This window comes from Stenella coeruleoalba (genome assembly GCF_951394435.1).
Source record: "Stenella coeruleoalba genome assembly, chromosome: 10".
Taxonomy (NCBI): domain Eukaryota; kingdom Metazoa; phylum Chordata; class Mammalia; order Artiodactyla; family Delphinidae; genus Stenella; species Stenella coeruleoalba.
In genome coordinates, this window is record NC_137156.1 from 7,249,116 (window position 1) to 7,273,024 (window position 23,909).

Below are 23,909 nucleotides of genomic sequence, written 5' to 3' on the forward strand. Positions count from 1 at the left end.
TGAAATTGAAACTGTGATTAAAAATCTTCCAACAAAGAAAAGCCCAGGACCAGATGGCTTCACAGGCGAATTCTATCAAACATTTAGAGAAGAGCTAACACCTATCCTTCTCAAACTCTTCCAAAATATAGCAGAGGGAGGAACACTCCCAAACTCATTCTACGAGGCCACCATCACCTTGATACCAAAACCAGGCAAGGATGTCACAAAGAAAGAAAACTACAGACCAATATCACTGATGAACATAGATGCAAAAATCCTCAACAAAATACTAGCAAACAGAATCCAACAGCACATTAAAAGGATCATACACCATGATCAGGTGGGGTTTGTTCCAGGAATGCAAGGATTCTTCAATATACGCAAATCTATCAATGTGATAAACCATATTAACAAACTGAAGGAGAAAAACCATATGATCATCTCAATAGATGCAGAGAAAGCTTTTGACAAAATTCAACACCCATTTATGATAAAAACCCTGCAGAAAGTAGGCATAGAGGGAACTTTCCTCAACATAATAAAGGCCATATACGACAAGCCCACAGCAAACATCATCCTCAATGGTGAAAAACTGAAAGCATTTCCACTAAGATCAGGAACAAGACAAGGGTGCCCACTCTCACCACTCTTATTCAACATAGTTTTGGAAGTTTTAGCCACAGCAATCAGAGAAGAGAAGGAAATAAAAGGAATACAAATCGGAAAAGAAGAAGTAAAGCTGTCACTGTTTGCAGATGACATGATCCTATACATAGAGAAGCCTAAAGATGCTACCAGAAAACTACTAGAGCTAATCAATGAATTTGGTAAAGTAGCAGGATACAAAATTAATGCACAGAAATCTCTGGCATTCCTATATACTAATGATGAAAAATCTGAAAGTGAAATCAAGAAAACACTCCCATTTACCATTGCAACAAAAAGAATAAAATATCTAGGAATAAACCTACCTAAGGAGACAAAAGACCTGTATGCAGAAAACTATAAGACACTGATGAAAGAAATTAAAGATGATACAAATAGATGGAGACATATACCATGTTCTTGGATTGGAAGAATCAACATTGTGAAAATGACTCTACTACCCAAAGCAATCTATAGATTCAATGCAATCCCTATCAAACTACCACTGGCATTTTTCACAGAACTAGAACAAAAAATTTCGCAATTTGTATGGAAACACAAAAGACCCCGAATAGCCAAAGCAATCTTGAGAACAAAAAAAGGAACTGGAGGAATCAGGCTCCCTGACTTCAGACTATACTACAAAGCTACAGTTATCAAGACAGTATGGTACTGGCACAAAAACAGAAAGATAGATCAATGGAACAGGATAGAAAGCCCAGAGATAAACCCATGCACATATGGACACCTTATCTTTGATAAAGGTGGCAGGAATGTACAGTGGAAAAAGGACAGCCTCTTCAATAAATGGTGCTGGGAAAACTGGACAGGTACATGTAAAAGAATGAAATTAGAACACTCCCTAACACCATACACAAAAATAAGCTCAAAATGGATTAAAGACCTAAATATAAGGACAGAAACTATCAAACTATTAGAGGAAAACATAGGCAGAACACTCTATGACATAAATCACAGCAAGATTCTTTCTGACCCACCCCCTAGAGTAATGGAAATAAAAACAAAAATAAACAAATGGGACCTAATGAAACTTCAAAGCTTTTGCACAGCAAAGGAAACCATAAACAAGACCAAAAGACAACCCTCAGAATGGGAGAAAATATTTGCAAATGAAGCAACTGACAAAGGATTAATCTCCAAAATTTACAAGCAGCTCATGCAGCTCAATAACAAAAAAACAAACAACCCAATCCAAAAATGGGCAGAAGACCTAAATAGACATTTCTCCAAAGAAGATATACAGACTGCCAACAAACACATGAAAGAATGCTCAACATCATTAATCATTAGAGAAATGCAAATCAAAACTACAATGAGATATCATCTCACACCAGTCAGAATGGCCATCATCAATAAATCTAGAAACAATAAATGCTGGAGAGGGTGTGGAGAAAAGGGAACCCTCTTGCACTGCTGGTGGGAATGTGAATTGGTTCAGCCACTATGGAGAACAGTATGGAGGTTCCTTAAAAAACTACAAATAGAACTACCATATGACCCAGCAATCCCACTACTGGGCATATACCCTGAGAAAACTGAAATTCAAAAAGAGTCATGTACCAAAATGTTCATCGCAGCTCTATTTACAATAGCCCGGAGATGGAAACAACCTAAGTGTCCATCATCAGATGAATGGATAAAGAAGATGTGGCACATATATACAATGGAATATTACTCAGCCATAAAAAGAAACGAAATTGAGCTATTTGTAATGAGGTGGATAGACCTAGAGTCTGTCATACACAGTGAAGTAAGTCAGAACGAAAAAGACAAATACAGTATGCTAACACATATATATGGAATTTAAGAAAAAAAAAAAATGTCATGAAGAACCTAGGGGTAAGGCAGGAATAAAGACGCAGACCTCCTAGAGAACGGACTTGAGGTTATAGGGAGGGGGAAGGGTGAGCTGTGACGGGGCGAGAGAGAGTCATGGACATATACACACTAACAAACGTAGTAAGGTAGATAGCTAGAGGGAAGCAGCCGCATGGCACGGGGATATTGGCTCGGTGCTCTGTGACAGCCTGGAGGGGTGGGATAGGGAGGGTGGGAGGGAGGGAGACGCAAGAGGGAAGAGATATGGGAACATATGTATATGTATAACTGATTCACTTTGTTATAAAGCAGAAACTAACACACCATTGTAAAGTAATTATACCCCAATAAAGATGTTAATAAAAAAAAAAAAAAAAAAAAGTAAAGCCACAAGTGTCAAGGAAAATGATAGTGATCACAGACCCAGCACACTTCACTCATTTATATTTCTTGCCTGGCCTCTACAGACATCTGAATTTGATACCTCTGGGAGAGACATGAGAGTAGGCTGACACCCATAATAACAAACTGGTCTACTAGCACTCCTCTCTCATTCTGCCCAGTAGTTTTCTGTACTACAATCTAAATCTATATTAGAGCATAAATTAAAAGGGGAATATAAAACCTACCTGGGAAAGTCACTAGTTAAACCTAACACACTATCACTTAAATAAAGAGTCAGAGTAACACTGTGGAATGAACTTGTGTTTACAGCTAGAAAGACACTGGCGCAAATCTCTTGCACATGCGGAAGTTGCTTAACCTCTGAAAGTCTCCAATTTCTGTGCATAATAGTTGAGAAAATTTTAAAATTATATATGACAGACTTCCAGCTTCCACTTAAGGTATAGAAAGCTGGAAAGGATGTTGTTGCCAAACATAAAGCAAAAAAAAAAAAAAAAAAAAAATCCTGAATGTCTGCAAATTCACAACTTTTATGAAACCCACCAGGCAGCTGAAGTCACAGCATAACCAACTAATCCAAAATCTAAGGAAAGACCAATGCCTCTAAGGAGTAACAGGCTGCAAGCACTTGCTTACTGGAGCAGACATGGAACCCCTCAGAAGCCAGTAAGGAGAATTCAGCTAAACATTTTTAACAAACTTCTGAAATTGTTAACCAGGTCTGAATGTCACCTAGTGTGAGAATATAGAACTTGTGGGATCTTCAGACACAAGGGTAATTCACAAATGTTCACAGGCTCTTCTCCATGGACCTCCTGGGTTCTCAGGAGAAAACTGGGTGCAAGGTGAGAGTTCAGAGCAGTGGTTCTAATTAGGGGCAATTATACCTCCAAGAGGATATTTGGCAATGTCTGGAGACAATTTTATTTCCATAGCTGGAAGGATGCTACTGGTGCCCAGTAGTTAGAGGCCAGGAACACTACTAAACATTTTGCAATACATAGACTAACTCCCTACAACAAAGAACCATCCAATCCAAAATGTCAATAAAGCTGCCGTTGAGAATCAGAGAAAACCTCTCTTGTGATGGAATAGAGCCACTGTAGAAAACTGCAAAGGCCCACCTGGATACTCCACCTTTATCTCCCTTCAGGAACAAAAGCCTTCATTTTCCGGAGAATGTCAGTAAACCCTGTTGCCCCCGGCCAAGGTTAAGACCCATTGCAGCTGAGAGAAGAGAACACAAATATACCCTCTAGCCCTGGAGTAGGGGCAAGAAAACATCCTGGACCAAACTCTTAAAAGTCTCCTACCTAAGAAAGAGGGGCAGGATCTGAGATGACCCCATCCTTGGGGCACAGAGACACAGCTCCTTCCTGAGAAGAATACCTGCTCAGCTTACCATGAGGCTACCAGGCACCGAGCAGCAAGTACCATCAGTGTCCAGCTGGGAGAGTGGAGGCTATGGAGACATGCTCCCTCAAGTGCAGTCACAATGGAAAAACTCAAACTTGAGGCTTGAGCAGACACTGAGGAACCTTCTCTGAAAACCAGCCATCATTCTAAGCACAAGTTAAAACTAAGACTAAGACAGGAGCTAAGTCTGTGGTACACTGATGATAACCCTAACCCTAACCAAGCCCAGTTCAAGTACTCATGAGACGGATCAACCTCCCACATGGAAAGACTAACAAAATAAAAGGTATGCCATTTCTGGGCATGAATAATACCTACTTCAGTCTCTACTGTTCTACCCTAGATAACCAGCTTTCAAACACTGTTAGGTGACAAGTGAAAAAGCAAAGAAAAACAAAACACCCTGCCAAGAAGACAAAGCAATCAACAGAATCCGACTTGGATCTGACCCAGATGTCAGAACTACCAGAGAGAGAATTTTAAATAATATAACTAGATAGAGTGACGTACGTCATCAAGATGGCAACATAGGTGATTCCTGACTTCAGTTCTCCTTTACAAGAAGATAGCAACTATCCATGGACCAGACACCACTGTGAAAATCCCAAAACCCAGAGGGTGAGGCTGAAATATACCCCTGGACAACAGAGATCCAGAAGGACAGCATTACAAAGACAAGAGGAGCGGTTTCACTGACTGCATCAGCCCTCCCCCAGGCCGACACAATGCTTAACCGAGGGCTCCCCTGGGCCTACAGTTTCCCCAGGATGAAAAAGAGAACCCAAGGTGGATATTCAGCTTCTCCAGCATTGAGGGATGTTTCCTGGGAGACTCACTTGGGTCTGACCCTCATGGGAATCACTGGGGGAACCTTTGGAGCTCAGCCACTGGGGATCAAATAGAGATGGAGAAGGTGTCAGAGCTTATAGCAACCGCTGCTCAGACCTTGTTGGCACCAGGTTCCTGCTCACCACAGTGTCCAAGAAGAGATCCCAGCTAGCAGCTCTGCCCATTTTCACAGCCAAGCTGGGTGGTCCCATGTGGGCAGAGAGCTCAGTTGACAGTTCTGTCTGTTCGAATCCCAAGCCAAAGAGCTAAGTGTCTATGGAGCACATCCTATGGCCCACCAAGCACGGGTACAAACTTGCAGTCCCACCCAACTTCCGAGCATAACCTCCAGTCCTGCCCCATTGGGAAACATGCCACAAATGCCCAGTAGGTGCAGAGCACATCCTATAACCTAGATGGGCAGCGACCCAAGCCAGCAGCCTTGCCCAATTGTTGACCCTGACCCTGCATAATCACGGAGCCTAAATAATGACCCAGAGCAGCCTCAGAGCCCAGTCTACAGTAATGCTCAGCTTCAGAGTCCAGCACACAACCCCACTCAGCAGTGGAGCCCAGCATATGGCCCTGCTTGGTTGTTGAATACAGACTGTGGCTTTGCCCAGGCACGGAGTCACAGAGCACATAGCCTGCGATGCCACCCAACCCGGGATTACAGACAGCAACTTTGTCTAACTGTAGAGCATGGTCTCCAAGCCAACTCAACTGTGGATACAGCTGGAGGCCCCACCTGACCAGAGAGCCAAATTAGCAATCACCCCCAACAGCAAACCACAGCCAGTGACCTACTGGATTGCATGAAAGTCATATATCAGATAAGGGGTTAATATCCAAATTATATAAGGAACTCATGTAACTCAATAGTGAAAAAAAATCAATTAAAATATGAGAAAAAGACCTGAATATACATTTTTCTAAAGAAGACATACAAATGACCAACAGGTACATGAAAGGGGGATCAACATCACCAATCATCAGGTAACTGCAAATCAAAACCACAGTGAGGGGGTTTCCCTGGTGGCACAGTGGTTGAGAATCCGCCTGCCAATGCAGGGGACACGGATTCAAGCCCTGGTCTGGGAAGATCCCACATGCCACGGGAGCAACTAGGCCCGTGAGCCACAACTACTGAGCCTGTGCTCCGCAACAAGAGAGGCCGCGATAGTGAGAGGCCCGCGCATCGCGATGAAGAGTGGCCCCCACTTGCCGCAACTAGAAGAAGCCCTCGTGCAGAAATGAAGACCCAACACAGACAAAAATAGATAATAAATAAATAAATAAATAATTTAAAAAAAAAATCACAGTGAGGTATCACCTCACACCTGTTTGATAAGCTGTTATCGAAATGACAAGTGATAACAAGTGTTGGTGAGGGTGTGGAGAAAAAGGAACCCTTGTGCTCTGTTGGTGGGAATGTGAATTGGTGCAGCCACTATGGGAAGCAGTATGGAGGGTCCTCAAAAAATTAAAATAGAACTACCATATGATCCAGCCATCTCACATCTGGGTATATATCTGAAGGAAACGAAATCACTATGTCAAAGAAGCATCTGCAACCCCATATTTACTGCAGCATTATTTACAATAGCTAAGACATCTAAACAACCTAAATGTCCATCAATAGATGAAGGGACAAGGAAGATGTGGCTCATATATGCAATGGAATATTATTCAACCATAAAAAGGAAGGAAATTTAGACAGAGACAAATAATCTATGATCTCATTTATATATGGAATCTGAAAAAAAGAAAAAACCCCACAGAAACAGAAAGTAGATTTGTCACTGCTGGGGTGGAAGTATGGATGTCGGGGAAACGGCTGAAGGTGGTCAAAGTGTATAAACTTCCAGTTCTAAAATAAATAAGTTATGTGATCTAACTTATAGCATGGTAAATATACAGTACTGGTAAATATACAGTACATGGTAAAAATACAGTAATGTATTTTTTACTTGAAACTTAAGTGAGTAGATTTTGAAAGTTCTCATTACCAAAAAAAGGTAAGTATGTGAAGTGATGGATGTGTTAACTAACCTTACTGCGGTAATCATTTTGCAAAATCTGTGTATATCAAACCATCATTCTGTATACCTTAAAATTACATGGTGTTATATGTCAATTATATCTCAATAAAGATGGAAGAAAACATGTAATTAATGTGTTAAAAGCTCTAATATAAAAGGTGGGCAACATAATGAATATATGAGGAATTTCAGCAGAGAGATAGAATAATAATCAAATGGAAATGTAGAAATGAACAATATGGTAAGAGAAATGCAGAATGCCATCAATAGACTTATTAGTAGTCTCAGTACAACTGAGAATAAAATCAGTTGAACTCAATCTCTCAGCAACAGAAATTACCCAAATTAAAACAGAAAGATAAAAAGACAGCAAAAAAACAAAACAAAACAAAATAGAGCAGAGTATCCAAAAGTAGTAGGAAAATTCCAAAATTCCAAAATTCCAAGTAGTAGGAAAATTCCAAAATTACCACACCTGTAATTTTGAATATAGAAAAAAAAGACAGATAGGCAAAAAAATCATCAAAGGAATAATGACTAAAAATTCCCTCAAATTAATTACAGACACCAAAGCAGAGATCAAAGGAGTTCAGAAAACACCAAGTAGGATAAAACACACACATGTACACACATCATATACAAACCACTGAAAACCAACAGCAAAGACGAAATCTTGAAGCTAATCAGAGAAAACAGGCATATCACACATAGAGGAACAAAGTTAAGAATTATAATAGACTTCTCATCAGAAACTCTGCAAGCCAGAAGAGTGTGGACAGACATCTTTAAAGTGCAGAAAGAAAAACAAAACTAAGTTTAAAAATTCTATAGCCAAGGAAAATATCTTCCAAAAATGATGATGAGGGATATGGATATGGCAGAATGAAGAGATGGTCAAATCCTAGCCCCCAAGAAACAATCTAAATTTGGAAGGGGGAAAGATCTAAAACAATAAATTCAGTCTCTGGAAAAAGACCAGAGGCGAACAACAGATGGAGAAACATGCATTTGTGGAAAACTGCAGAAATTAAGGAAAGTACTGTGGGTACATCCTTGCCCAAGGTTGCTCCAGTATCTGCAGTGCCCCCTCACACCACTCCAGCTGGGCCAATGTAGTAGTGCTTCCAAGGAAGGACTGGCAATAAAAACCAGCAGTTTCACTGTTGTGGAAGGGGATTTTGGTGCTGAGGACAGAAAACCCATACTCAGTTACACTGTGAGTGAGAGTAGCAAAATCAGTGGGAAACAAGTGATGACAGCCCATGGCTCTATTACCCTGAGTTGCAGTCCCACTTGGGGTGAGCAGTAGACCATTCAACTCATCAGAAAATTGACAAGGAGATCCTGGAGTTGAGAGAGCCAAAGAAGGGCTAAATGGGTACTCCATGGATCCCTGTTGACCGGAAGGCTGCGTACATGTGCAGGGAAGACTCAAGAATACCCAAGCTACCTGCACATCCCCAGTTGACTTGGATGCTATGCAGATCTGCAGGAAAGACCCAGGAGGACCTGGCAGAAAGTAAGTCTGTGAATTTTTGAAAACTGAATTTTAAACATGTTCCCAGTCCCACACCCAGATCCATCAGCAGAGGAGGGAGATCTTACAGACTCAAGGTGTCTGTGGACCATCACTGGTTGACCACCGTGCTATGCAGACACGGAGGAGCCTCTATAAAGCCAAGCTAAGACTGTTTATTAAAGTTTTTAAAAAACTGAGCAGAGACAGAAGCAGCCACACATCACAGGGAAGACAGATTCAACAGATTAAGTTCAGAAACATTACTAAAAACAAAATAAATGAAAACAAGCCAAACAACGAAAACAAAACAGCAGCAATAGTCATCCTCGAGGCAAAAACTCAAAATCATATTTGCTGCACCATATTATCTAAGATTCAGGTTTTCAACAAAAATTTATAGGACAGTGAAGAAGTAGAAAAATGTGACCTATATTCAGGAAAATAAGCTGTCAACAAAAATTAACTCTGAGCGGGTAAGGAAGTTGTATTCAGTAGACAAAGACTTCAAAGCATTTTTTATAAAATGTTCAAAGAATTCAAAGAAACCATGGCTAAAAAATTCAAGGAAAATGTATTAACAGACTCAAATATAAGAAATCTTAAAAAAAAAAAAAAAAAAAAGAAACTATAAAAACGGTCAGATGGAAATTCCAGAATTGAAAGACGTAATGATTACAATGAAAAATTCACTAGATGGGTTCAACAACTCATGAAATGAGATAGTAGAGAAGGAATTAAGAATATTAAAGATATATCCATAGAAATTATCCAATTTGAAGAAGAGAAAGGAAAAACGTGGAGAAAAATGAACAGAGCTTCAGAGACCTATGAGATATCAAGCATAAGCAGCATACCTGTCATGAGAGTCCTAGGAAGAGATAAGAAATATAAAGGGGTAGAGAAGATACCTGAAAAAATAATGACCTAACAGCAGAGCATCAAAATCCATGAAATGAGACGGACAGCGAAAGAAGAAGTAATTCAACAACATAATCGGACACTCTCAGCAACTGACAGGACTAGAAAGAAAATCAAAGGGGATATAGAAGAATGCCTCTACTAACCAACTTGACTTACCTGAGTTTTATGAGAACATCTAACCAACAACAGCAGAATAAACATCTTTTAAGTGCACGTGGAATAGTCTCTAGGAGATACCATATGCTAGGCCATAAAATAAGTATCAAAAAGTTAAAGAACTAAAGTAATTCAGAGTATGTTCTCTGACATCAAATGAATTAAATTAGAAATCAAAAACAACAAAAATTGAAAATCTATAAATATTTGAAAATGAAACAACCCACTCTAAATAACTCAAGGTTCAAAGAAACTGCAAATGAACTTAAAAAATAATTTTAACTGAACTAAACTGAAAACACAAGATATCAAAAAACATGGGATGCAGCAAACAGTGTTTAAAGAGAAATTTATAGCTTAAAATAGCTGCATTATAAAAGGAGGTCTTAAATCATTAATCTACATTTTCACTTTTTTTTTTTTTTTTTTTTTTTGCGGTACGCGGGCCTCTCACTGTTGTGGCCTCTCCCGTTGTGGAGCACAGGCTCCGGACCCGCAGGCTCAGCAGCCATGGCTCATGGGCCCAGCCGCTCCGTGGCATGTGGGATCTTCCCGGACCGGGGCACGAACCCGTGTCCTCTGCATCGGCAGGCAGACTCTCAACCACTGCGCCACCAGGGGAGCCCTACATTTTCACTTTAATGAACTAAAAAAAGAGAACAAATTAAATTCAAAGCAAGAAAAAAAGGAAAAATTTAAATTAAAGTGAAAATCAATAAAAAAGAGAAACAATAGAGAAATTTATTGAAACCAAAAGTCAGTTCTTTTAAAATATCAACAAAATTGATACAACTTAAACCAGACTGACCAAGAAAAAAAGAGAAAAGACATAAGTTATAAGAATTAGCAATGCAAGTGGGACATCACTATAGACGCTAATCAAAGTTTAAAAGACTACAAGGGAATATTCTGAATGACCTTATACTAATAAATTAGAAAACTTAGAGAAAAAGGGCAAATATCTAGAAATTACCCAACTTGGTTCAAGAAAAAAAATAGAAATTCAATGTACTTAAAACAAGTAAAGAAGTAAAGAATTTAAATTAGTAATTTTAAATATTCCCATTAAAAAAAAAAAAACAGCCCAGGTCCAAATGACATCAGTGGACTGAATTTGATCAAATATTCAAATAGTAACCATTCTTCACAAACTCTTTCAGAAAATAAAAGAGGAAAGAACAGTTGCCAATTTTATTTTATGATACCAAAGCCAGGCAAAGACTCTGCAAGGAAAGAAAACTACAGATCAATACCCTTTATCAACATAAATGTGAAAATCCTTAACAAAGTGTTAGTAAACCAAATTCAGCAACAAAACAAAAGAATGAACTTATATCCAGTACTGGGTTGAACAGTGTCCCTCCAAAATTCAGGTCCACCTGGAACCTCAGCATGTGACCTTATTTGAAAATAAGGTGTTTGCAGATATAATTAGTTAAGATGAGGATATACTGGATCAGGGTGAGCCTTAAAGCCAATGCTGGGTATCCTTATAAGGGGGAGGAGAGAGCACACATGGAGACACAATGAAGAAGTCCATTTGAAGGTTCAGGCAGAGATTGGAGTTATGCTGCCACAAGCCAAGGAACACGGAGGGTTATTGGCAACCACCAGAAACCAGAAGAGGCAAGAAAAGACTCTTCTCTAGAGTCTTTGAAGGGAGCATAGCCCTGCTGATATCTTAATTGCAGACTTCTGAAGTAACTGAAAAATTAAATGCAGAACTGGGAGAGAATAAATGTCTGTCATGGTCTTTTGTTATGGCAGCCCAAGGGAACTAATAGGGATCCTTACCTAATACCATCCACAAAAATTAACTCAAAATGGATCATAGATCTAAATGTAAGAGCTAAAACTATAAAAATTCTAGAAGAAAACATAAAAGAAAATGTTTGTGACATTGTCCTATTTACAATTAGGTATAACACCAAAAGAATGAGCCATTGAAAAAATGGGAAAATTGGCCTTCAGATTAAAATTTTATGCTCTTTAAAAGATACTTGTGGGCTTCCCTGGTGGCGCAGTGGTTGAGAGTCCGCCTGCCGATGCAGGGGACACGGGTTCGTGCCCCGGTCCGGGAAGATCCCACATGCCGCGGAGCGGCTGGGCCCGTGAGCCATGGCCGCTGAGCCCGCGCGTCCGGAGCCTGTGCTCCGCAATGGGAGAGGCCACAACAGTGAGAGGCCCGCGTACCGCAAAAAAAAAAAAAAAAAAAAAAGATACTTGTATTAGTTTTTCATTGTGACATAACCATCACCAAAAACTCAGCAGCTTGAAACAGCACCCATTTATTACTATAGATCAAAAATCTGGCATGGCATGGCTGGGTTCTCTGCTTAGACTGAGATCAAGATGTCAGCTGGCTATATTCTCATCTGGTTTGAGGTCCTTTTTTAAGCTTATTGACATTAATGTCAGAATTCAGTCATTTGCACCCATAGGACCAAAGTCCTGAATTCTTGCTGGCTGTCAGTTGGAAACCATTTTCAGCTTCTAGAGGTAACCACACTTCTTATCATGTGGCCCTCCTGTCTGTAAGACAGCAATAGTATATCGAATCCTTCTCATAATTTGAATCTCTTTGACTTCCACTTCTACAACCAGCCAGAGAAAACTTTCTGCTTCTAAAGGGCGCATGTGATTAGATTTGCCTACCTGGATTATATCTTACAATCAACCGACTTGGGACTTTAATTATTGCAAAATCCCTTCACAGCAGTACCTATATTAGTGTTTGATTAAATATCCAGGGGACAGAAATCTTGGAGTACCTTTATACAAGGGAAATTTGGACACAAAGACAGCTATGCATAGAGGGAAGACTACGTGAAGACACAGGAGGAACGCCGTCTACAAGCCAAGGAACACCTAAAGCTACCAGAAGCTAGAAGAAAAGAGTGGAACAGATTCTCCTTGTGGTACTTTGTTATGACAGTCCTAGCAAACTAGTATGCTATGCATGATTAAAATGTAACTCATTTATACTCTTCTCCTTTCCCCTTCTCTCTGCATCACTTCAAATTATGGACGTTAATTGGATTCCATGATTGTCATACCTTCTAATGGTTACATTGAATAATACTGAACCTCTATTATTCCATAACATAAAAAGAGTATCTCATCACTTCCTACTTTTATAAGATGAGCATCTTAGGGTCCACATCCCTCCTACACCTTTCTTTCAATCTTTTACCTCCAAATCTCTTTCAACTATATTCACTTTTTTTCAAGAATGGAAATGTACATTCTGTTATAACCATAATAATTATAGCATTTTTTTTGCTTTGTCTATAAATTGATTCTAACAACCAAAACCTGATAAGCTTTATAATTGTGACTGTATTAATAAAACTTATGGCAAGACTATGTTGGTCGATAAATTATTTTTCCTCTTATTACAATGTCATGACCCCTGTGCTACTCAAAGGAGAATGGATTTGGCATCAAGGTTAAATGGCCCTTTCATCTAATGTTTATGATTCTCACTTCCCCATCAATCTTCTTTTTTGTTCCTCTCTTTCTCTGAAACTTCAATTCATCAAATATTTGATTCCCTGGGTGGAATCTCTGCTTCATTTAACTATCTTTCCCGTATTTTCTAAATCTCTGACAGCTTTTTTTTTCTACATCCTGGAACATTTCTTTAACTTTGTCTTACAACTCTTTTATTGAGTCTTTTTTTTTTTTTTTTAGTTTCCAGTTAGACTTAATTTCTAAGAGTTCTTTTTGCTATCTGATTTTCTTTTTGGCATCCTATTATTGTTTTAGGAATGCAATACCTTCTTTTATTTCTCCAAGGAGAGTTTGTTTTGATTTGTTTTGTTGTAATTTCTCCACTATCTTAATTGCCTCCATTGCTCAGGATAAGTTTTTTAGTTTGCTTTTCACAGTCTTTCCATTTCATACTGCTGTTTTTCCTCAAATATTTGACAATCCTTGGTTGACCATCTACATTTAAGTACAAGAGAATTGAAAGGCTAACAAATTATGTATGCGAGTGCAACCTCTTTTTAAGGTAGACAGCCATAACTTCAGGACAGAAAGATAAGGAGGCAGCCATTAAACTGTCCTCTTACATGTGAGCATAAAGCCCCAGGATCTGTAAAACTTGTCCAAATATTCTCAGACAACTGCTTCAAAACATTTAAAGAAGAATCTCTTCAGTTTCCTCCTATTGATAAATGCCTGACTGTCCACCATTCCAAGGATTTTAATTATATTTTGTTTGTTGTCATATTCCCAAAAAGAACTCTGAAAAACTAGGTATCCTTTAGATGACTTTGGGTTCACATACAAAATGTTTCATCATAAAGTAAACACTTGCTACAAATGTAATTTCTGGTATACTGTAAATACTGAAATTTTTAAATAACTCTGTTACATCACTTTTACAGATCTCATAAATGTATCCAATGGAATCTATATGCAATATTCTATACCCTCTATTGCCCATTTTCAAAATACATGAACTAGCTCTTCTTTATTGTTGATAACTTGTAACATTCCTTTTTCAACTTGGACTCCTATTTCTATTTCACTTCCCCTACGGAAATTTATTGTTATATTCTTCTTTGTTATATATTGGTGCTTGAATAAACATATATTTTGTTGAACACTCTATATTCATCTACAACAAAAATATATATAAATTGAAATTATACTTTTTTCTGCATTCTATAATCCTAGAATCCTTTATTAACTTTTTCTTCTCAATTAAGCTATAATTAGTTCACAATTGAGCAAAAGTATAAATACAGCATATAACAGCTATTGATACATAATTATCAAACACAAAATGTAAAAATGCCCCTAAGTAAAAGGAATGATACAGGGCCCCTCCGTTCAGTTCAGCATCTTATGCCCTGCACAACTGCAGGGGGCGCCATTCAACCCAAAGCCTGCATAAGCATCATCCTTGAAGTAGTGCATCTGTACAGGTATAAGCAGTAGCCGCGTGTGGGATGTTTTTGTTCAATCAGCTCATTTGTTTAGAATATTACTGACATATATTTCAGCCTCAATTTGGTTGCTATTTTTCTGGATATACACATTGAAAAACATTGTTCATATAAATAAAGAAATGAAAATGGAAGGACTTTTGTTACAATTCGTGGAATCATCAAATTATTTTTAATAATCTATGGGTTGGCTCTATCTGTGCCTGAAGACCCCCTCCCCATATCCCTTTACATGCAAGAGTAAGCATTGTGTGTGAAGGAGAAAAAGAGGTGGCAGGGGAGAACTCTGGTTTTGTTCTCAACTTTCAAATAGACCTTGTATTTGCAATTCTGCTCTCTTCTACTGATCAACTCCCTGGGGTGTTGCTGGATCTACTGGTTCCCTCTCCCCCTGCCACTTCCTCCAGGTGATCACTTTTTTGATCCTGCTTCATCAACCAATGCAGTTCAACTATTTTTCGTTTTCCAGAAATTCATTGTCATCTCTTATCTGCAGATCCCTACCATCTACATGCTTTTATTAGTCTTTTACTAACCTTTTAATAAAAACTCAAGAGAAATATGAGAAAAAAAAATATATATATATATATCTTGAACCAAAAACTCATAGAAAGGCCATATTATATTCACCAGCTAAACTAAACAGACCACTAAAATATGTCCTACCCAGAGCAGTGAAGGTCCTTTTAGTGCCTGTTCAGGGCGGCCCTAAGCCTTGCCGTTTTCATCATTAAAATGAACTAATGGAGCCCACAAAGCACTACACTAGTGACTGTGGTTAAAGTCATAGGGTCAATGAATACAAGCCCATACCTGCTTTATCCCAGCAAGAATTCAGCTTTCAATTTTCCTAGCACCAAACAGAAGAAAAATTCCAAACTGCATTTACAAGGTAGTACCAGTAGGGAGGAAAAGATTGCCTTTAGCAAGCACAAGTCTTTAGAAAGCACACCTGTTTCTTTGTTATTGATAGTGTGATTAATTGATCCCTAGAATCTGATTGAGAACATTGGTATATAAATCTTGTCACATGTACAGTTCCAGAAACATCCCTGCTAGTAATGCATAGCATATTTCAACGGCCCCTGGCATGCATTTCTGGATTAGTGTCACATAGCGGTTCACATGAAACAACAAGCGCCATTTGTTTATACGGTCACACTTCTATCCTTCATTTTCCTTCAGATTCAACTTGACATGGGCTTTACGTATCAATAAACACATCGGTGTGGGTTTACATTTCTTCGTCAGGTATCCAGGAACAAAATATAGGTTGATTCACAAGGGGAATTAATGTCATGAAAGGATATTTTTGTTACCAAAAGAAGCAAACATTATTACTTATTCAGTGTGCCCACTACCTGAACTGTTCACTTGTTTATTCTCTCAATCATTCCACCATATTTATTGGGCACCTAGTATATGAAGGACACTGTTCCAATGTAGTAGGTGACAATGATCCCAGTCCCTAAGGAAATTACAACCAGGGGGAAAAATAACTAGCACATAAATAATAGCAACTTCAAATAGAAAGGCACAACCAATGAGATAAAAATGACACAACTAGTCATAAAGAAACCACTGAGAAGCTGACCAAAGCCTGAGATCCCTCAAAAAATTACACAGAGGTGGAAAAAAAAATCAAACTCATTGGAAATGTAAGTATTAACAACATGGTGATTGATTAGGGACTGAGGCTTTACATATATGATATCATTTCATCCTCACTACAACCCATAAGGGAGGGCTACATTATCCCCACTTTACAGATAAGGACACTGAAACTCCCAAGAGGTTAGGTGACATGCCCAAGGCCACCTAGGAAGCTGTGATCCAGGTTTCAAAGGCCAGTGTGCCTTCACTGCCTAGACCACTCTCTTAGCTGAGTTGCTCACCTGTCACTTAGCATCTTTGACAGGCATTAAGGCCTAGAGTTGCTCCATGTGAGGTAAGTGAGGAAAAGCAAATGAAAAATTTATTATGACTGAAAAATGTGTCTTTTAACTAAGGGAAAGCTAAAACCTCTTACATTGATTCCTAAGTGAATTTTTGACTAACATTCATGTGCCTAAGTTCCCCAGTTAAAGTTCTAAACTGGCCCAAAACATTAATATTTACAAACGAAAAATAGCACTGAAAATTCCACAGATTGTAAAGAACTTAAGGAAACGTCCCCCACCTTCCTGGTTCACACAACTTCATATCCAGTGGTCAGTTGGGAAAATAGGAAAGACAGCTCATAACTATTGGAACTCTGTCTTTCTAGTTCACAGTACACTACAAAATATTCGGTCTGACTAAACTGTTTCTTTGATTGCTATTTTGTTATTCCCAACATTATAACTATACACACACACACACAAATAGAGTTTCACATATATAGATTTTCACATATATATTTGGGTTTTTTGGTGGCTTACTTTTAACAAGCTGTTAAGAAGAAAATTCACTTTTTCTATGCTCTGAATACTATCTAAAGGGAGGTTATTATCTAGAACCTGCCTTATTTTGTGTATGTGTGCTGTATATACTTGTTTCAATGGATAAAACCAAAACCTTAGAACTGTCTGTATTTTTAGAATACTTCTTTTGAATCTATGAAAATCACAAAAATAATGTAACCTTTTCAAACTGTGCTAAATAATTTAGATCCAGTTTCTATTATTCCTTTGTCTCCTGGGTCACAGAGATATGGGCGGTTTGTAATCTAAGCCAGTGGCTCTCAGACTTTAGTGTACATTCAAATCACCTAGAGGGCTGCTGGGCCGGCCCACTGCACTTACACCACTAGCAAGTTTGGAGGTGATACTGATGCTACTGGTTCAAAGACTAGCCTGTCAGAACCACAGCATTAAACCAATCTGAACAAGAAAGAGCACTGAACTAGGAATCAAGAGACCCAGACTCTAATCCTAGATCTGTCACTGTCTTGCCAGGTAACTTTACTGAAGTCATTTGACCTCTCTCAGATTGTTTCTCCATTAAATGACATACTTTAATTAAATAACTTCTAAAAATCCCATGTCATTCTATAATTCTGTAACTGACCCAGAAGATAGAGACTACTCGACCATGCATACCAAACGATTTGAAAGATCAGTTCTTAACAGCTAACACAGTCATTCTGTTTCAAGAAAAAAATATGCTATTGTCCCATACTGTCAGTTCTGCAATAATGCCATATATGCATTCCTAAAAATCATCACATTATGCTAAATTGTGAAAAAAAAAGCATGATTTATGGGTAAAATGGGATTAGGGACACAACACTAAAAAATGTTAATCAGTGACTCATAGGAAAAAAAAGATAGGAACCTAATAACAGCAGCAGGGTTTCCTACAGGTTCAATGGTTAAGCAATGCACAAATGCTACAATAAATATGACACTTTACCTTGGAAAAGACTTGAAGTTTGCTGTGGACTTGGGCTGGGAAGAGTTGCAGCCTGTGAATTATTTCGAAGTGGTGGAAGGAAGGTGATCTGAAATAGAAAGTTGTAACAGCAGATATGGACAGATGTAACCCATTGATCTCACTTGGGAGTTGGCATGAACATCACAGTTCAACAACCTGTTGCAGCCTTAAACCCTGGGGCATGTTTTCCTGTCGTGGAGATGAAGGTCGTTCAAAGCATGCATCTATAGTAGATACCTGTTTCATCAAATTTGAAAATTAGGTCCAACGTGTAGCCTCCTTCTTCAATTAACTTCTTCTGTATCACTGCTGGAAATACTTTCTCATCTGTGCTCACAACTTTGCCCAACAGCCAAGGGTTTTGGAAATTGCAGCAACGTTTAAAGCTACTACAACAGTCACTACTGGCACCAAAAGGACCTGGATTTGGCAATTTCCATTTAAGGTCTTCAAGTATAAATAGTGCTTTCCTTTTGTATATGCTTGGCGACTTGAACCAAAACGCTTAGATTCATCTGGGATGTTGAAAGAGGTGAGTTGTTTTTTTTTTTTATTTAATGTAGAAAAAAATCACAAACTCAAAGAATAGGAAAAGACAACCTTCAAGGTTAATGCTACCTGGGAGATGTCTGAGGTGTGTCCGTGTGTATGCTTTGTGTATTTCTACATGTTTTGGTTTATGGAAGAAATATGCTTAAACAAACTCAAAATTCACATTTTACTAAAATTATTCCATAACATCATTCACATTCATATTTCCAAAACAGGTGCTTGGCAAAATGAATGCACTTTTGATGACAAATATTACAGCCTTGATGTTGGAGATGCCATACGGTCAGGTATAGAATATTGTGAATCTTCCATAGTCTCTCATAGGTGGGATGGAAGACATTTAGGAAATGACTTCTATTACATGGGGAACAACCCATGAGAGTCATGACTCTAATACAATTAGTCATAGTATAGATGAGAATGTAAGGGCTGGGCCTGGAGGTCCTTAAAAGGAAGGTCCAGACTAAGGCCAGGTGTTTATTAAGGTTAATGCTATCTGAGATAATTTCTGATGATGCTCAAAGATACAGAGCCATTTCCACAACAACTGAAGTTGCCAACAAAATTGGCCCCTTTTCTTCTCTTCACCTACCTGTCAGAGAACATGGTGCTTATCTCTCTCCAAATTTTCATCAATTGAAACCAGTTTCCTCTGGATTACCCTTGTGCAACTTCTTTATGGGAATTGTTTTCCCATACTTATTATGAACATTTTAATAGAATGTTAAAAAAATACAACAGAAGAATTTCAGAAAACAGCCATGGGAAGTATTGAAGGTATGGAAACATTTTCCACAAGCATAAGAAGAATCTGCCTGGGTAATTCAGACTCACAGAAGAAGAGTCAAAGGAACAGTTTAACAACCCAGGTATTTTTCTTGACCCCTCTATTGCACTTACACCTCACATTCTGTCTGTCAGGAAATCCTGTTGTCTTGCATATTCAAAATACATCTACAATTCTATAACTTCTCACCACCTCTACTGTTAATCCTCTGGTCCAACCCACTTCCATCTTCCCCCCGAAACAATAAACTAGCTGGTCTCCTTGCTTCCATCTTGACCCCTCTCCTAGCTATTCTCAAACCAGCAGCCATAGCTGTCCTTTTAAGCTTTGCAATGGTTCCACATTTCATTCAGGATAAAAGACAACTCACCTCTCTCTCCCTCTCTCTCTCATATCATACAGGTTTGTTGATATTCCTGGAACATACCAGGCATGTCCCAACTCTACCTCAAGGTTTTGCTCACATATCACTGCCTCAATGAGAATCACCCTGACTAATCCATTTAAAAATTGTAAGCTACTCTTCAACACTCCCACACACACATACGTACACTCACCCAAGTAATTCCCTTCAGATTGTTCCTTTTTATCCCCCCTTAGCGTGTATTTCCTTCCACAGTGTCAGGTAATTTACTGTGAACCATGATTACTGCCTATCATCTCTCTTCCCCTGACTGGTATATAAGCATCACGAAGACAATGGATCTTCGCTGTCATAATAATGTATTGTATCAAGAATAGTACCTGGCATATAATAAGTGCTCAATAAATATCCAATATATGAACCATTTTCAAATTAATGGAAACAAATATGAGGAAGAAGTCTGTTGATCTTCATGATAGAGAAAACAAGAAATAAAGAGACGTGTATAAAAAGAAATTAAAAGAATAAGAAAAAGCTTTTTTTCAAAACTACTAAAATAAGCTACCTGGAGGAAACTTCTTTTGATTGAGCAGGCCATTTTTGAGAGATAATATGGCTTCATTGGTTAATAACCAGTAAGGAAAAAGAAAAGAAACAGGAAATATGGGGTAAAATCCCAATTTCTATTCTCAGTGAGAATTAGACATTGGCCACGTATTTCTACAGAGAGATCTCTGCTGCTCCTCTCTTTTTCGAAAAGGATGTCACTGGCTCAGTGGATTACAACTTTACAACTTAATGATTTCCATCACTTCTGTCAGGGTGGGGCTTAACTGTATATAGCATTACATTTTACGCTATGAATACTTGAAAATACCCTGTCCCAATAAGCTAAATGGAAAGTTCAAGTGCACTGATTATTTACCCACTTTAAGGTGAGGGTGAATATCACATTTCCTATTGCATAGAAATAAAATAACCAAAAAAAATACTCTAATATACTTATTAAGGTCCCTAATTAAGATTCCAGAGATAAATGAAAATATTCTACATGCAAATATTCTAGCTATTCACAAAGAACAAAAACATAAACAGAAATAATTTGATTTAAGGAGCTATTTTGTAGGTTTAAAAGGAGAAATTCTATATTAAACTATTATCACTCTGGTGATGAATAGGCTTCATATGACAAAGAAAAATTAATACCATCATTTATCATCTAAATTGCCATTTTACACTTAAGCATTATAGGTAACCAAATGAAAATTTAAGAAAAACAAAATGAATTTTCAAAATTATATATGACTTTTTTGCAAGTGAGATTAATGTAAAAATTCAGATATAGAAAAGTAAATAAGCATAAATAAGCAATTTGAATAATTCTACCAAACCAACATTTCCCTTACAATAAAAAAGCTTTTTAATCAGTAATGTGCAGGCTATGTCTTTAGATTTCAAATAATCTTGGTCAATATAAAAGCAGTCCTAAATCTCTTCAGAAATCAAAGTATATGAGTGGGCTTCCGGGAAGATGGCGGAAGAGAAAGACGCGGAGATCACCTTCCTCCCCACAGATACACCAGAAATACATCTACACGTGGAACAACTCCTACAGAACACCTACTGAACGCTGGCAGAAGACCTCAGACCTCCCAAAAGGCAAGAAACCCCCCACGTAACTGGTTAGGGCAAAAGAAAAAAATAAACAGAGACAAAAGGATAGGGACGGTACCTGCACCAGTGGGAGGGAGCTGTGAAGGAGGAAAAGTGTCCACACACTAGGAAGCCCCTTCTCGGGCGGAGACTGCGGGGGGCGGAGGGGGAAAGCTTCGGGGCCGCAGAGGAGAGCGTAGCAACAGGGGTGCGGAGGGCAAAGCGGAAAGATTCCCGCACAGAGGATCAGGGCCGACCGGCACTCACCTGCCCCAGAGGCTTGTCTGCTCACCCGCCAGGGCGGGCGGGGCTGCGAGCTGAGGCTCGGGCTTCGGTCGGAGCGCAAGGAGAGGACTGGGGTTGGCGCCGGGAACACAGCCTGAAGGTGTTACTGCGCCACGGCTAGCCGGGAGGGAGTCCGGGGAAAAGTCTGGACCTGCCGAAGAGGCAAGAGACGTTTTCTTCCCTCTTTGTTTCCTGGTGGCGAGGAGAGGGGATTGAGAGCGCTGCTTAAAGGAGCTCCAGAGACGGGCGCGAGCCGCGGCTAAAAGCGCGGACCCCAGAGACAGGCAGGAGACGCTAAGGCTGCTGCCGCCACCAAGACGCCTGTGTGCGAGCACAGGTCACTCTCCACACCTCCCTCCCGGGAGCCTGTGCAGCCCGCCACTGCCAGGGTCCCGGGATCCAGGGACAACTTCCCCGGGAGAACGCACGGCGCGCCTCAGGCTGGTGCAACGTCACGCCGGCCTCTGCAACGTCACGCCGGCTTCTGCAACGTCACGCCGGCTTCTGCAACGTCACGTCGGCCTCTGCCGCCGCAGGCCCACCCCGCACGCCGTGCCCCTCCCCCCCCCACCTGAGTGCGCCAAAGCCCCCGAATCAGCGGCTCCTTTATCCCCGTCCTGTCTGAGCAAAAAACAAACGCCCTCCAGCGACCTACACGCAGAGGCAGGGCCAAATCCAAAGCTGAGCCCTGGGAGCTGTGCGAACAAAGAAGAGAAAGGGAAATCTCTCCCAGCAGCCTCAGGAGCAGCTGATTAAAGCTCCACAATCAACTTGATGTACCTGCATCTGTGGAATACATGAATAGGCAACCAATCATCCCAACTTAAGGAGGTGGACTTTGAGAGCAAGATTTATGATTTTTTCCCCTTTTCCTATTTTTAGCCGTGTGGACGAAAGGCTCTTGTTGCTACAGCCAGGAGTCAGTGCTGTGCCTCTGAGGTGGGAGAGCCAACTTCACGACACTGGTCCACAAGAGACCTCCCAGCTCCACATAATATCAAACGGCGAAAATCTCCCAGATATTTCCATCTCAACACCAGCACCCAGCTTCACTCAACGACCAGCAAGCTACAGTGCTGGACATCCTATGCCAAACAACTAGCAAGACAGGAACACAACCCCACCCATTAGCAGAGAGGCTGCCTAAAATCATAATAAGTCCACAGACACCCCAAAACACACCACCAGACGTGGACCTGCCCACCAGAAAGACAAGATCCAGCCTCATCCACCAGAGCACAGGCACTAGTCCCCTCCACCAGGAAGCCTACACAACACACTGAATCAACCCTAGCCACTGGGAACAGACACCGAAAACAATGGGAACTACGAACCTGCAGCCTGCAAAAAGGAGACCCCAAAAACAGTAAGATAAGCAAAATGAGAAGACAGAAAAACACACAGCAGATGAAGGAGCAAGATAAAAGCCCACGAGACCTAATAAATGAAGAGTAAATAGGCAGTCTACCTGAAAAAGAATTCAGAATAATGATAGTAAAGATGATCCAAAATCTTGGAAATAGAATAGACAAAATGCAAGAAACATTTAACAAGGACCTAGAAGAACTAAAGATGAAACAAACAACGATGAACACAATAAATGAAATTAAAAATACTCTAGATGGGATCAATAGCAGAATAACTGAGGCAGAAGAACGGATAAGTGACCTGCAACATAAAATAGTGGAAATAACTACTGCAGAGCGAATAAAGAGAAAAGAATGAAAAGAACTGAGGACAGTCTCAGAGACCTCTGGGACAACATTAAATGCACCAACATTCGAATTTTAGGGGTTCCAGAAGAAGAAGAGAAAAAGAAAGGGACTGAGAAAATATTTGAAGAGATTATAGTTGAAAACTTCCCTAATATGGAAAAGGAAATAGTTAATCAAGTCCAGGAAACACAGAGAGTCCCATACAGGATAAATCCAAGGAGAAATACACCAAGACACGTATTAATCAAACTGTCAAATATTAAATACAAAGAAAACATATTAAAAGCAGCAAGGGAAAAACAACAAATAACACACAAGGGAATCCCCATAAGGTTAACAGCTGATCTTTCAGCAGAAGCTCTGCAAGCCAGAAGGAGTGGCAGGACATAGTTAAAGTGATGAAGGATAAAAACCTGCAACCAAGATTA

At 39.5% G+C, this 23,909-nt stretch overlaps 1 protein-coding gene across 3 annotated transcripts in view; it reads right to left on the reverse strand.

The window, feature by feature from the left end:
* Positions 1–22,104, reverse strand: part of LOC307192803 (uncharacterized protein) — a 268,351-nt gene extending 246,247 nt beyond the window's left edge. For all 3 annotated transcript variants that reach the window (XM_079934104.1, XM_079934105.1, XM_079934103.1), the window contains exons 1-2: positions 21,749–22,104; positions 18,105–18,192 (exon numbers count right to left, since the gene is read on the reverse strand). The gene's annotated coding sequence lies outside the window, so the exon portion shown is untranslated. The remainder of the gene's footprint in view (positions 1–18,104; positions 18,193–21,748) is intronic.
* Positions 22,105–23,909: the final 1,805 nt, after the last annotated feature.